The sequence below is a fragment of the Periplaneta americana genome, chromosome 11 (assembly GCF_040183065.1).
Source record: "Periplaneta americana isolate PAMFEO1 chromosome 11, P.americana_PAMFEO1_priV1, whole genome shotgun sequence".
NCBI classification, from domain to species: domain Eukaryota; kingdom Metazoa; phylum Arthropoda; class Insecta; order Blattodea; family Blattidae; genus Periplaneta; species Periplaneta americana.
Window position 1 is genome coordinate 81,089,513 of NC_091127.1, and position 12,966 is coordinate 81,102,478.

The window sequence follows — 12,966 nt, forward strand, 5'->3', positions numbered from 1 at the left end:
CTGTCATCATTTGATGTACGATATCTAATTGTTTTTAATTTTCAGTACACAATACCTCACTAGCAACAATTATCACAAAATACTAAAAAGAGCAGATTTGTCTGTGTTTGTTGAATGCACATCATGATGCTCACGAAAAGGCACTAATTTATTTTGTGTGCACAAGATTACAATTTTGGAATATGAAGGAAAAGCAGGTATCCGTCTTCTGAAATTTATCCGAAAGGAGAAGAATTACAACCCCCTCCCCCAAACATGTTTCCTGTATTCTAGGCCTACATGTTTTCATTTTATAGGTGTATTATATGATGCGATATGGAAGCAGATAAATAATTATGTTTCTCATCCACATTAAATTCAACATGTTCATAATGTAGACCTGATATATTGCTTCATGTAGGCTACACAGCTGGCAGTGTTCTTTTTACGAATAAGCGGTCGTACTAATCATTTTCTTTTCATCTGAACTATTGATAGAATATGCGTTTGTGTTTTTATTTGCTCTGTATGTTGTTAAATAACTACTGAACATCGTCTTTGATTAACAAATTGTTCTAGTATTCGTTTCATATCAGTCTAACGGTATTGAATTATGTCCATAACGTGGGCGAGATATTATCAGGCTGCAAAATTCGATCTGAAGCATTTTTTTACACAATTTCCTAATTTTCAGCAGATTTACGATTTTGCGGTTTCTCTGCCAATGCAGAGTTAATTGCAATATACGGTAATTCTGTTATTTTCCTGACACTTTTATACCGTTCTCATAAACGTACTGATTTAGATTCTTTGCCCTACTGTACGTATTTTGCTCTCTACAAATCATCATTAGTCAAATGAAATGGCCTATAATAGTTGTTTGTAACGACTACTAGTAGACTACCTCAATCCCTCCTGACTGCCTCCCTTACGAATTTCTTTCTCACTTTAATCAAATTTCCTTTATACTGACTGGTCCTTAAATTAGTGAAACTAGTGCTGAGGTAGTTATGGTGATTTCTGAAGTGAAGATCGTTCAATTTATAAGGCTGAAATCAAAAATAATTTTTGTAGCCTTTCCTTGTTCTTAATTGGAAATCTGAGTAACTTCATATTACGACAATATTTCTTCCTTCTTCTGCAGTTAACATAATCAGATGGACATTTCTAAATGAATAGTTTGTTACACAGAGACAATACTGACACTTGAAGTTCTTTATATAGTTCATCTATAAGAGTTAAACTAGCGCTGAGGTAGTTTCCTTCATACTCAGATTATTCACCTTGCATACAAGAGTCTGTAACAGGTTAGGTTTGGTCAGTGCTGTCATGGTAATTTTTTTCTTGGCCATACACTCCACCCCTTGTTTTCTCCCTTGAAATATATTTTACTCTCCTCTATCTCTCCAATTGTCATTTAATTATTTTTTTTTAATATTAAAGAAGAAGCAAAGAAATTGTTTTGCTTTACAATTTAATTCATTGATTAAAGTTCTCGTTAACACTTTGTTAAAAACATAAAATTTACTCTGTCACACGTTAAAAGTGTTAAAATTGTTAAAAAGGTATTTACCTTCAACATACGGCCCGTTTCGACGCTATGTGTCGTCGTCTTCAGTGTCTCTTGAACCACTGGTGATCTTGACTCTGCGATGTGCAGTTGTCGATGGTAGGGGTGGGGGTGTGTTGTTCCTATGGTGGGGGTTGGCTGTCTGTATGCTATGACGTACTATGACGTCAAACAATGTGTGCGTATTGAACTGTAGTTGTGTGTTAAGTATATATTGTGGGTGTGCTATTGTATTCTTATATATTTCGTACTGTTCTAGGATGTTTAACTGTGAACTTTTCGGTGTGATGTGTAAAATTTCCATATCTGTTTCTATATTATTGTAGTCATGATTATTGTCGATAATGTGATCTGCATAATTTGATGTAATGTAAACTATAAGCTATAACCAAACCTTACATTACATCAAATTATGCAGATCACATTATCGACAATAATCATGACTACAATAATATAGAAACAGATATGGAAATTTTACACATCACACCGAAAAGTTCACAGTTAAACATCCTAGAACAGTACGAAATATATAAGAATACAATAGCACACCCACAATATATACTTAACACACAACTACAGTTCAATATGCACACATTGTTTGACGTCATAGTACGTCATAGCATACAGACAGCCAACCCCCACCATAGGAACAACACACCCCCAACCCTACCATCGACAACTGCACATCGGAGAGTCAAGATCACCAGTGGTTCAAGAGACAATGAAGACGACACATAGCGTCGAAACGGGCCGTCTGTCGAAGGTAAATACCTTTTTAACAATTTTAACACTTTTAACGTGTGACAGAGTACAATTTAATTGTACAAGTTTGATTTAAAGAATACACCATGTAGAACCACCGTAGATGCACACTTGTCTCGATGAATCTTGGAGTGTATATTTGCAGCACTTCTTGTTTTTCAACCATTATTTTATATAATTCTGGATTCCAGTGCTGAAGAGGTGGATAATTTTTGTTTATGAACATGAAACAAAATACCAGTACAGTAGGAACAGCAAGAGATGATCTAAGATCTGTACAGATCTCCACGTACAAAACTTAGGCACCCATATGCCGTATGGCTCCATACAGACAAAATTTTCATTTCCCCATGCCACCACTGGGGTTGGTTAGTTTAGGCACTTTTACACCTTGCATTCATTTCAAAGCTCTTGTTATATTATGAAATAGCATCACACAATGCTGCCCAGTGTTAAGATTACAGAGTGTAAATTTCACTTAGGACAATTTTTGCTCAGGAAAATTAAAGGAAACAAACAGTATATCAAACCAGCAGCTGCGACACAAAACACCTGAAATTCGAAAGTGGTTAAAAATTTTAATATTTCGTTCTTTCTTATTTACCAGCATCAGAAGTATCAGATTTTTTGCAGAGTTAATATCAGAGGCCCCTCCTATTAGAGAATCTTTTGAATATTATTATATTCTGGAAAATTACATTGGCACATCAACCTCCCCCCCCCCCACCTGAATTCTGGGCTGAATCAACTTGACAGAAATGTTCATGTGTCACAATATAATTCGTAATATTTTATTTGTTAATGGCACTGTTATTTTTATTAAAGTATGTCAGGAGTTACATGTACTACAGAAGTGTCTTAATTTTTTGGAAAACAACTGAATGCATTTATGTCATTTGGCACAATAATATGAACATTTTCCATTTTGGTAATAAACTAAGTGGTAAGAAAATGTTCATGTGCCACATCATATAACATTTAATATTTTTTACATTATCAATTATCAAATACAAAATCAGGCTCTTCGCCTAATCACTGGAGCAGTTAAATCCATACCTGTTGATGCCATGCTTGCCTTAACACGGATCCCATCAATAACAACAAAAATAGAAGAACAAGCACTGCTCCAACATGAGAAAATGTTACGACTGCCAAACTCTAAATGGACAGAAAAGAACCTCCCTTCTTCAATCCTTAAAACTCATAGTAGTTTCCTAGAAAAGGTAACACAGATTAAATCCAAATTGAACATTCCTAACACAAGAGAAAATTTACTTATAAGAGAAAATCCATTGGAATTATTGCAACCTACCTTCAGTTTGGAATTAACAGAGGAAATAAGTAAATCAGACACACCAAAAGAAATACAAAAACTTCTAGCACTGGAAACGATCAATACTAGATACCCTACAGAAGAATGGCTACACATATATACTGATGGATCAACCACAGAAAACCTTACTGGAGCTGGAGTTACATGTACACATTTTTCCTTTTATCATTCTGTTGGCAGAGACACAACAAATTATGATGGTGAAATAGAGGCTATACACATTGCTCTCCGCCAATTATTAAATCTTCCCTTAAATAAATATAACAAGACAGTAATTCTTTCAGATTCTAAAGCTGCAATTCAGGGATTATGTTCAAATGCTACAAAGAAGTCAACAAAAATAAGAGAATGCTACAAAATGTTAACACAACTCCAAAAAGTTAATAAGATTGTCCATCTCCAATGGATTCCAGCACACTGTGGAGTCATGGGGAATGAAATCGCAGACACACTTGCCAAGAAAGGCACAACAATAAAACAAAAGTCTAAATTTAATTTCTCATATTCCTCAAGCGTTTTGCTTGATCACTACAAAATTTTCTCATTCATACCTACAAGAAATAGAATCAAATGCTAAAGACAAAAAATGGATTACACTACTTTCCAACCCAGATATAGTCCCCCAGAGACCAAGGAAAACAGCAGTTGCAGCCTTCAGACTATTGACAAATCATGACTGTCTAGCAAGTCATCTCTACAGAATAGGTATCTCAGCTTCACCCATATGTGTCCTGTGTAACGATCCAGCAGAAATGAATGAAGACCACTTGAAGACCTGTGAAGCATTAAGATCAGAAGAAACTACAGTTCAAAAGTATTGGAAAGCATGACTGCTAACGGCTTCATTGCCAAATGCAAGGCACTAGACAACAACAACATTATTAATTATTCCTTTTCATTAAGAATTTGTGTTTGTATGTTGGAATGCTTACTTTAAAAGACAGTGGTGTCTCTTTCATAAATTGCTAAGTATTTAATTAAATATCCTACGAATATCATAGTTACTTCGAAAATGTTATGTGTGTCACTATGGAATGACCCATCAGTATTGTTACAAATTACAAAACTTGAAATTGTTAGAATGGGATCAAGAGTAGTGATAAAAAATGTAATGTTGTAGGCCTACATCAACATGACTATTTTAATCCAGTTTCTAATAGTTTTTAAGGTTTGTAGACCTTTTGAGGTAAACAGTATTGAAAATGTGAATATCAAACAATAGATGCAGATTGACAATAAGTCTGTACTGCAAACTATTACAAGAATTTTTAGTTGACTTGTTTGAGAGTATACCAAAACTTATAAAATGTTCATTTATCGCTACTCAACAATATACCTATTTGCGACATCTGAAAGAATATCTACCTCAAAATGAATGTATTGTAGTTTGTGATGTTTCTGATTATATGGTTCATGATACTGTTGCTATTCATCTATTCCATTGCTTCATGATTGACTTCTTAAAACAAACTTCACTACTTTTCACACGAAGCAGCATCACAGTACAAAAATAAGTCCAACTTCCTTAATCTTTGTCATCATGAGAAATAATTTAACAGTAAGAGTGAGTGGAATTTTTTTTTCGCATCCTTACATGGGAAGAATGCGTGTGATGGTGTGGGAGGAACGGTAAAATGTTTACCAGAGGAAAAGATTCTGAAGAGTAGGTTACATTCAGCAAACACAATAAAGGACAGGTACTCAACAATTTTAGTTACAGTCCTGTAAATGAGACTAGAGTTTTCGTTAAAACCTACTAATTTTCAGAGAAATTAAGTATAAAATAGTTGATGATGTGAATATCAATGACAATGTCGGCTTTGTTGCATGCCAGTACTGGAATTAACGATGAATAGGTAGGTTGTTCATTAGGAGTAGAAGGCAATGAAGTAAAAATAAGTTCTTTGGAACCACATGGATCTTCTCCGCCCTTCAAATATCCCCAATTTTCTGATATGTTTGTTGTGCACAAAATTGCGGTATTGACCAAAGTGGATCCTACAACAGTAACAGGAAGAATTTATTGGCTAACAGAATCTGAAACTCAAAGAGGAAACAAGAATTCTTTTAAAATCAACAGAGAAGGAATGAGAGGTTTGATAGTAGAAGTGCATATCAAATTGAAGCTAGTGATATTCCTTTTAAAATGGGGTGTAAAACACTATAGAATTTACAGAATCAGAAATATTCAAGATTAAAGCGTTACTGTAAACGAAAAAAGGTGTTTTGCAGATTATAAAAATGAATTAACATCAAAACCTAAGAAGATGCAATTTTTCTAAAACATATATATTTTAATTTAGATCTTTGGGAAGAATGATTCCTGAAAGTTTCATTAAAATTCAAGGTGATCAGGTTGAATTTTAAAATTTTTTTGACTGGTTTGGCATGGAATGATCCTTATAATTTTTTTAAATTTCTGATGTGAAATGAGGGAGTAGTACGTAGAAGTATTGCGTTAATTTGTTTTGTTAATTTCATTGAAGGTACCACCAGATTATGAAAACATTGTCTTTTTTTTAGTAGGTTATTTTACGACGCTTTATCAACAGCTTAGGTTATTTAGCATCTGAATGAGATGAAGGTGATAATGCCGGTGAAATGAGTCCGGGGTCCAACACCAAAAGTTACCCAGCATTTACTCATACTGGGTTGAGGGAAAACCCCGGAAAAAACCGCAACTAGGTAACCTGCCCTGACCGGGAATCAAACCCGGGCCACCTGGTTTCGCGGCTAGACATGCTAACCGTTATTCCACAGGTATGATCCTTACAGTAGATCTTATTTATAGTTCAGTCTTTATTTATACATACTCCTAGGTTTATTGCATTAAAGTAACCTTAATTTTACATTCATTTTAATGCTCTAATTATTGTAATGTTATTGTATATTATATAGCACTGCCACCAGGAGTATACCTAGGGTTGCCAGATGTCCCGATATGGCAGACATTCTCGATTTTCAGGAAATTTTCCCGTGTCCCACTCATGCCTGCTGCCACAGGACACAGAATGTCCCATTTTTTAAAAGATATTACCCATTCCTAAGCGAAACTGAAATTAGTGCATGATATGAAACAAATACACCATGCACCTTGTTCAGACTTGAGGGATATTCAAATTTAAGGGATTACTTTCCTCCTACTTGAAGTTTGTATTTAGATATTTATATCTAAATTTTACTTAAGAAAAATACATTTTCATATTAAATTATCAGTATTATAAATTATAACAAATATAATAATAAATATCCATTCAAATGTTGAAAAAGTAATCGTTTAATTAACTTATACATATATAGGCTACACTGTACTAATTAATACATTATCATAAAGTCACTTGTATATCATCCGCAGTAAAATGTCTCTCTCTGAAATTTTTAAAATCTGGCAATCCTACGTATACCCAATTGCAGTGCTAATACATAACTGCATACCGTGTACATGTAAATTTATTTTTATTTCAAAGAATTATCTTTATAACATGTGGTCCACGATCGATCATCCTTGTAGAGTTACTGGCCTTACAAATAAAGTCTGGGTGTCCCTGCCCTAAACATAGCAGTATTGCACATTTTGTAATAATATATACAATACAATGTAATTTTATCGTCATAGTTCAAATTTATATGTTAATAACTTTTGTCGTTTTGGCTGTCTTACAGTCAAGGAAAAACTGTAAAATAATACAGGCCTAATAATTATAGACATAAAGCTTCCTTCCAATACTGATTGTTTAACTCAACCATAGACTATTTAGTTAACATCATATTAAATGATAGAAATTACAGCATATTGTAGTGTAGCATATAAAAATAGTAATAATGTATATACCGGTAATAGGGAAGGGATATTTTTGGTAATGGATTAGTATATTTTATATTATTAATTATATATTGTTAAAGTACCTAGTAATTACCGTAATATGTAGGCCTATATTATATAATACTGTAAACTAGACAATATCACAGGCTGCAAACTACATTATTCTTGTTTTTGTATAATTATACAAACATGTAAGTATGAAATAAACAAGACTATGGTACCATTGCTTGGGTTAAGATAGGATTACTTATATAATTATAATCAGGCTATATGCACAAATTTTCCAATATATTACTATCATAACTAAATAGGAAATGTTAACATTAATTTTCATATGTTTTGCAAGTATAACAAAACTCCGACAACATATTATAATATGAACGTCAAATTCTCTTTTTATTTTATTTATTTTTCAGTGTTTAGTCCCTTATTTTCCATTGTTCTTTAGATTTATCATCGGTAAAATATCAATTAACGGATAAATTATGTTATACACTCAGTTGATAATATAAATAATATTCACGACAAATATATAAAAACAGAAGAGATAACGAATCACAATATTGCAGACCGATAACATTATGACAACATGGTCTACGTATTCTAGTTACACTGGCTTTGTCTGGCCGAGACTCTGAATTCTATTCAATACAAAGGCATACTTTATCTTATCTCTTCGCTTCGCCCACGTGACAACTATAATTAGCTGCCTCGTTCCGAACTTGTCAAGGTCATATAGGCCAATAATATATTTATCCATGGTCATCAGTTGTCGACAGTACATACAAACGAAATAATTGATAGAGACCGACCACACCGGTTCAGAGTTCGTGTATATCGTCATGGTGTTGGTGATTGTGCCATCTGTTGATGATTATTGAACTACATCAAGTTGGCCTCAATTGCAAACCGTAAAACCTATGTGAAAGAGCTATCTGTTAGTATATATGATCTAGGATTAAAGTGAACTAGGTTACCTTAAATTAGGTTAGAACTTCAGTTGTAGGCCTACTTACGCAGGGAATCTACATGTTTCAGACACTGATTTTGTTGAAATTTTATAAGGTCAATTTAAATACTGTATATAAAAACAACATTTTGTCGAATGGGCGTTAATTTTCGAGATATAAGGCTTAAAAGAAAATTCAAAAGTTAGTAAGTCGTTTAAAGGAGTTCTGTAGCCTACCCCTAGTGGACAAGTTGTTAGATTAGTAATTGTGAGGTTAATGAATCAAGTGTCCTCCTTTCTCTCTTTTTTTTTAAATTTGCTTCTCGTTTTCTTTTTTCACTATATACTTTTGTAACTCAAAATATTTTTGTCAGCTCTTCATTATCATTATCCTTCATGCATTAGGCAGCTTTGTCTGTAACAGTCTATAACTGTTCTGCCCATCAGTTTTTTACATATCGAATGTCTCTTCCACCAATCAGTTTGTAATTCATAAATCAACGCAGTAACCTATTCAGTTTCATTCTTTGTACATGGGATAACCCATTCTTCCTATATATTGCTTTATTCTATTGTTTATCTCAAATATTTTTAATTTTTTTCTGCATTCTTTTTATGTCCTGCAATATTTCTTTGAAACCTCATTTCATCCGACTCAAGTCTAGTTTTGTCCTTTCCATTTAGAATACAAATTTAATTGCCATGCAAAAACCTTGGAACAGACATCACTTTGTAAAACTTAGGATACTATTGTCAGCTCTTTTATCCGTATATTTTATTTTAATATAATATCCTGTAATTTGTATACTGTACAAACTTCAGCAGCATGAATTAAGCACCACCTTATCCTAATCAGAATAGGATCACTTTAGGATAGTTTTTTTAGTAGGTTATTTTACGATGCTTTATCAACTTCTTAGGTGAAGGTGATAATGCCAGTGAAATGAGTCCAGGGTCCAGCACTGAAAGTTACTCAGCATTTGCTCATATTGGGTTGAGGGCAAACCCCGGAAAAACCTCAATCAGGTAACTTGTCCCAACTGGGAATCGAACCTGGGCCACCTGGTTTCGCGGCCAGACACGCTAACTGTTACTCCACAAGTGTGGACTTTAAGATAGTACTGTTCGCTTTTTTTTTATTCTTATTTTTATCAAAAGTAATCTCACTAGAGGTTTTGATTTATCTAGAGAAAATCAAAACTCGAGTGGGATTTAACTGACTATTACACGATTACAAGAAAGTATATAAAGATTAGAAGTAACAAAGTACTCCAATACAATAAAATATTAACTGACTTACGAAAATACAAAACTGTCTTCAAATTTGTACCATCTCAACATTACAAATATTATGCTAGTAGATGGCAGTAGTGTGTTATGGTTAGCTATTTTCTTGTTATCAGTTGTGCCAACTATGGAATCTTCATTGAACTCTGTGTTGGTTACTGGTCAAGAAGGCTTTGTTGATTGTTTCATTTTTATTAAAACAGTTACATTCCACTTCAATTATATCGATCCCAGTAATCAACGTCACTTGACATATGATTTTCAATAAATCTTAGTATTAAACAATCTCTGATACATGACTATTCATAATATCATATAGCAGAGGCTATAACATAACCTAAATAATATGAACAAGTGTTAGAAAAGTTTTAATTAGGGAAGATGAAATAAACAAGAAACATTTTAATTAACAATGATGAAATAAAAAATAAACATGAATAATTTTAAAAGAAACAATTATTGAAAGTACAATTTTCAAATTTGAATGTTTTAGTGGTTGGTGGTTCAGTTGATGTGTATATTGACGTGTGCGTAAAAGAAGTGAACTCGTTGATGTACATGGTGTATCCTGCAACTTATTCAGGATTTCCGAATGGTGCTCTTGATTTATTTCAGGGAGATGCATAGCTATGACCAGTGATCTTTATTAATTCTTGTTCTTGAATGCCAATGTGAGTCATATTTGAAAGTGTTGTGCATCGACTGGAGTGGTTTGTAATTTTCTGTTTTTTTTTTTTTTTTTTTTTTTTTTTTTTGGCGTCCAGACCAGAGCAGTTTGAAATGTTGGCAAACAAAGAAACAAATGCTAGGATAATGATAAAAATAAACAAATGCTACGGACCGATAAAATTAAACAAATGCTAGGGACGCGATAAAATTAAACAAATGCTAGGGATGCAATAAAATTGTGCGATAAGCAGCCATGATTGGTTGAAAGATGTCCTTTCGTACTGTTTTATTGGTCAAAAGTAGTGTGACATAGTAAAAGTGTAACAGTCATAGTAATATCTTTGAACATGATTATCTTTTGAGTAAATACAAACTTCAGCAGCATTAATAAAGAACAACTGTATCCCAATAAGAATGCTTGAAATATCAGAACAGTCACATTATTATAGATATTTTTATTTTGCATTTTACGAATAAACATCTTATTGTTTCTGTATTTTAATCTAATTCATAAACTAACCCTACACAAGCAATAGAAATAGAGTATTATCTGAACCTGGCTGAAGATACCAAGAAAAGTGACACTCCACAAGAAGTTCTAAAATTGCTAGCTTTTGAAACTGTTCATAGTAGATTCCCTAACAAAGAATGGTTTCAGATTTTTACTGATGGATACCTACTGTCCAACCACAAAATGGAGCAGTGCTAGTGCTACATGTCCACTTTTCTCGTTTTATAAATCTTTATGTTATGGAAGTACAAATTTTTACAGAAGTTGAAGCCATCTATTCGACACTTCAAAACCAGAGCTCTTATTTTCAGTAAGCTGTTATATTTAGTGATTCTAAAGCAGTTATTACTGCTATAACAACCAATATGTCATCTTAAAAAAAAAAAAAAAAAAAAGCTGTTGCAAAATCATACACCATCTGAAGAAGCTTAACAAAAGGATAGTTTTTCAATGGGTACCAACACATTGTGGATTATCTGATAATGAAGCTGCTGACCATCTTGCCAAGGAGGGAAGTAGTATCTTACAACTTTAACTGTTAACTTTATCACTTCCAACAGTAAAAAAAAATAACATTCCCCTGAAATTTCAAATAATAAAAGATGAGAGTGCCTCAATGTTTTATGAGTATCCAAGGAAAAATGAAATTGCATTCTTTCGATTATTGAAGGGACATGACTGTTTGTCAGACCACTTGAAAAAAAAATTGTAATTATTTCTTAATCACTTTGTCTATTGTGCAGTCTTCAGGAAGAAATGAATCAGAATCATCTTCAGTGACATCCAGTCCTTTCCCCTAAGCCTACTGTGTCAGAAATATTGGAGAGCAAAAGAGTTAATGGCTTCATTGTAACTTTTCGAAAGAAATATATGTCACATAGTTGGCAATATGGAATGCACAGGAGAAATAATTTTAACAGTAACATTGCAATTGTCTTCATCATTTGTGAAAACAAAATTGAAATGTGTGAAGTCTATCTGACCTCCCCATATGAGTCTAGCATATAAGCAAGAAATCTTGACTCTCGCAGTATTGGTGAAGGACATGTTTGACAAACTTAATCTTTTGTCAGTTTTCCGGATTCAGATGATGTGATACCAACACTTCCATAAGCCTTCATCAGATTATCAATGATAGTAGAAACACGATGTCCAAAATTTCTCTTCAAAAGGTAGATAAAAGAAAACTTTTGGGAGTTTACCAGACACAGTAACAGAATATTGTGCCGAGTAGCTATGAGTTATCTAATTGAAATCAAGAAGAAAAATGCGACTGTAAATCAAATGCATTTATAAAATGCTCTCTTTGTAGACAAAATTAGTGTTCTTCATGTTTGTACTGTGTATATCATCCAGCAAAATGTAGAAAGTAATATGATGTAAAAATGAACCTGCACTATTATCAATGTAAAAAATACATAAAATTAGAAACAATACGAAATTTATTAGTAAAATTTAGCAAAATAAAAATGTTTATATGTCTATAATGCTGTGACTTAATTTTTTATTCTTTATAATATTTATTTTAATTTTATGCATGAACGAAGAAGAATTAGAAATCTTCTATGACATCCTGGATAGAACAACCACTAAATATGAAACAAATATCACATTCATAATAGGAGATTTTAACAGCAAAGTGTGAGTGAGACAACATCCAGGAGAACCACTAGGTCCATAGGGTGTAGGAACCAGAAACAATAGAGGAACAAGACTGATTCAATATGCGCAAGAACACAACCTATTCATTCTAAAATCATTTTATAAAAAGAGCCCAAAATCTCCTGATGGTAAAACAAAGAATGAAATAGACCTCATACTCAGTGACAGGAAAGATATTACCACCGATATACAAGTAATGAACAGGCGCTAAAATTTGACTCAGGCCATAAATTAGTAAGAGTACATATACATATACGAAGTAAGAGGCTACATATTAGAAAGTCCTGAAAACCTAAAGTTGAAGATATAAACAGAGACATCTATAAAGTCACACTACAAACCTAGATTCAACAGCTTCAATTGAAACCAGAGTCAGACATCCAAGGATGGTATAACAAACTAGAATCAACTGTACTAGAGT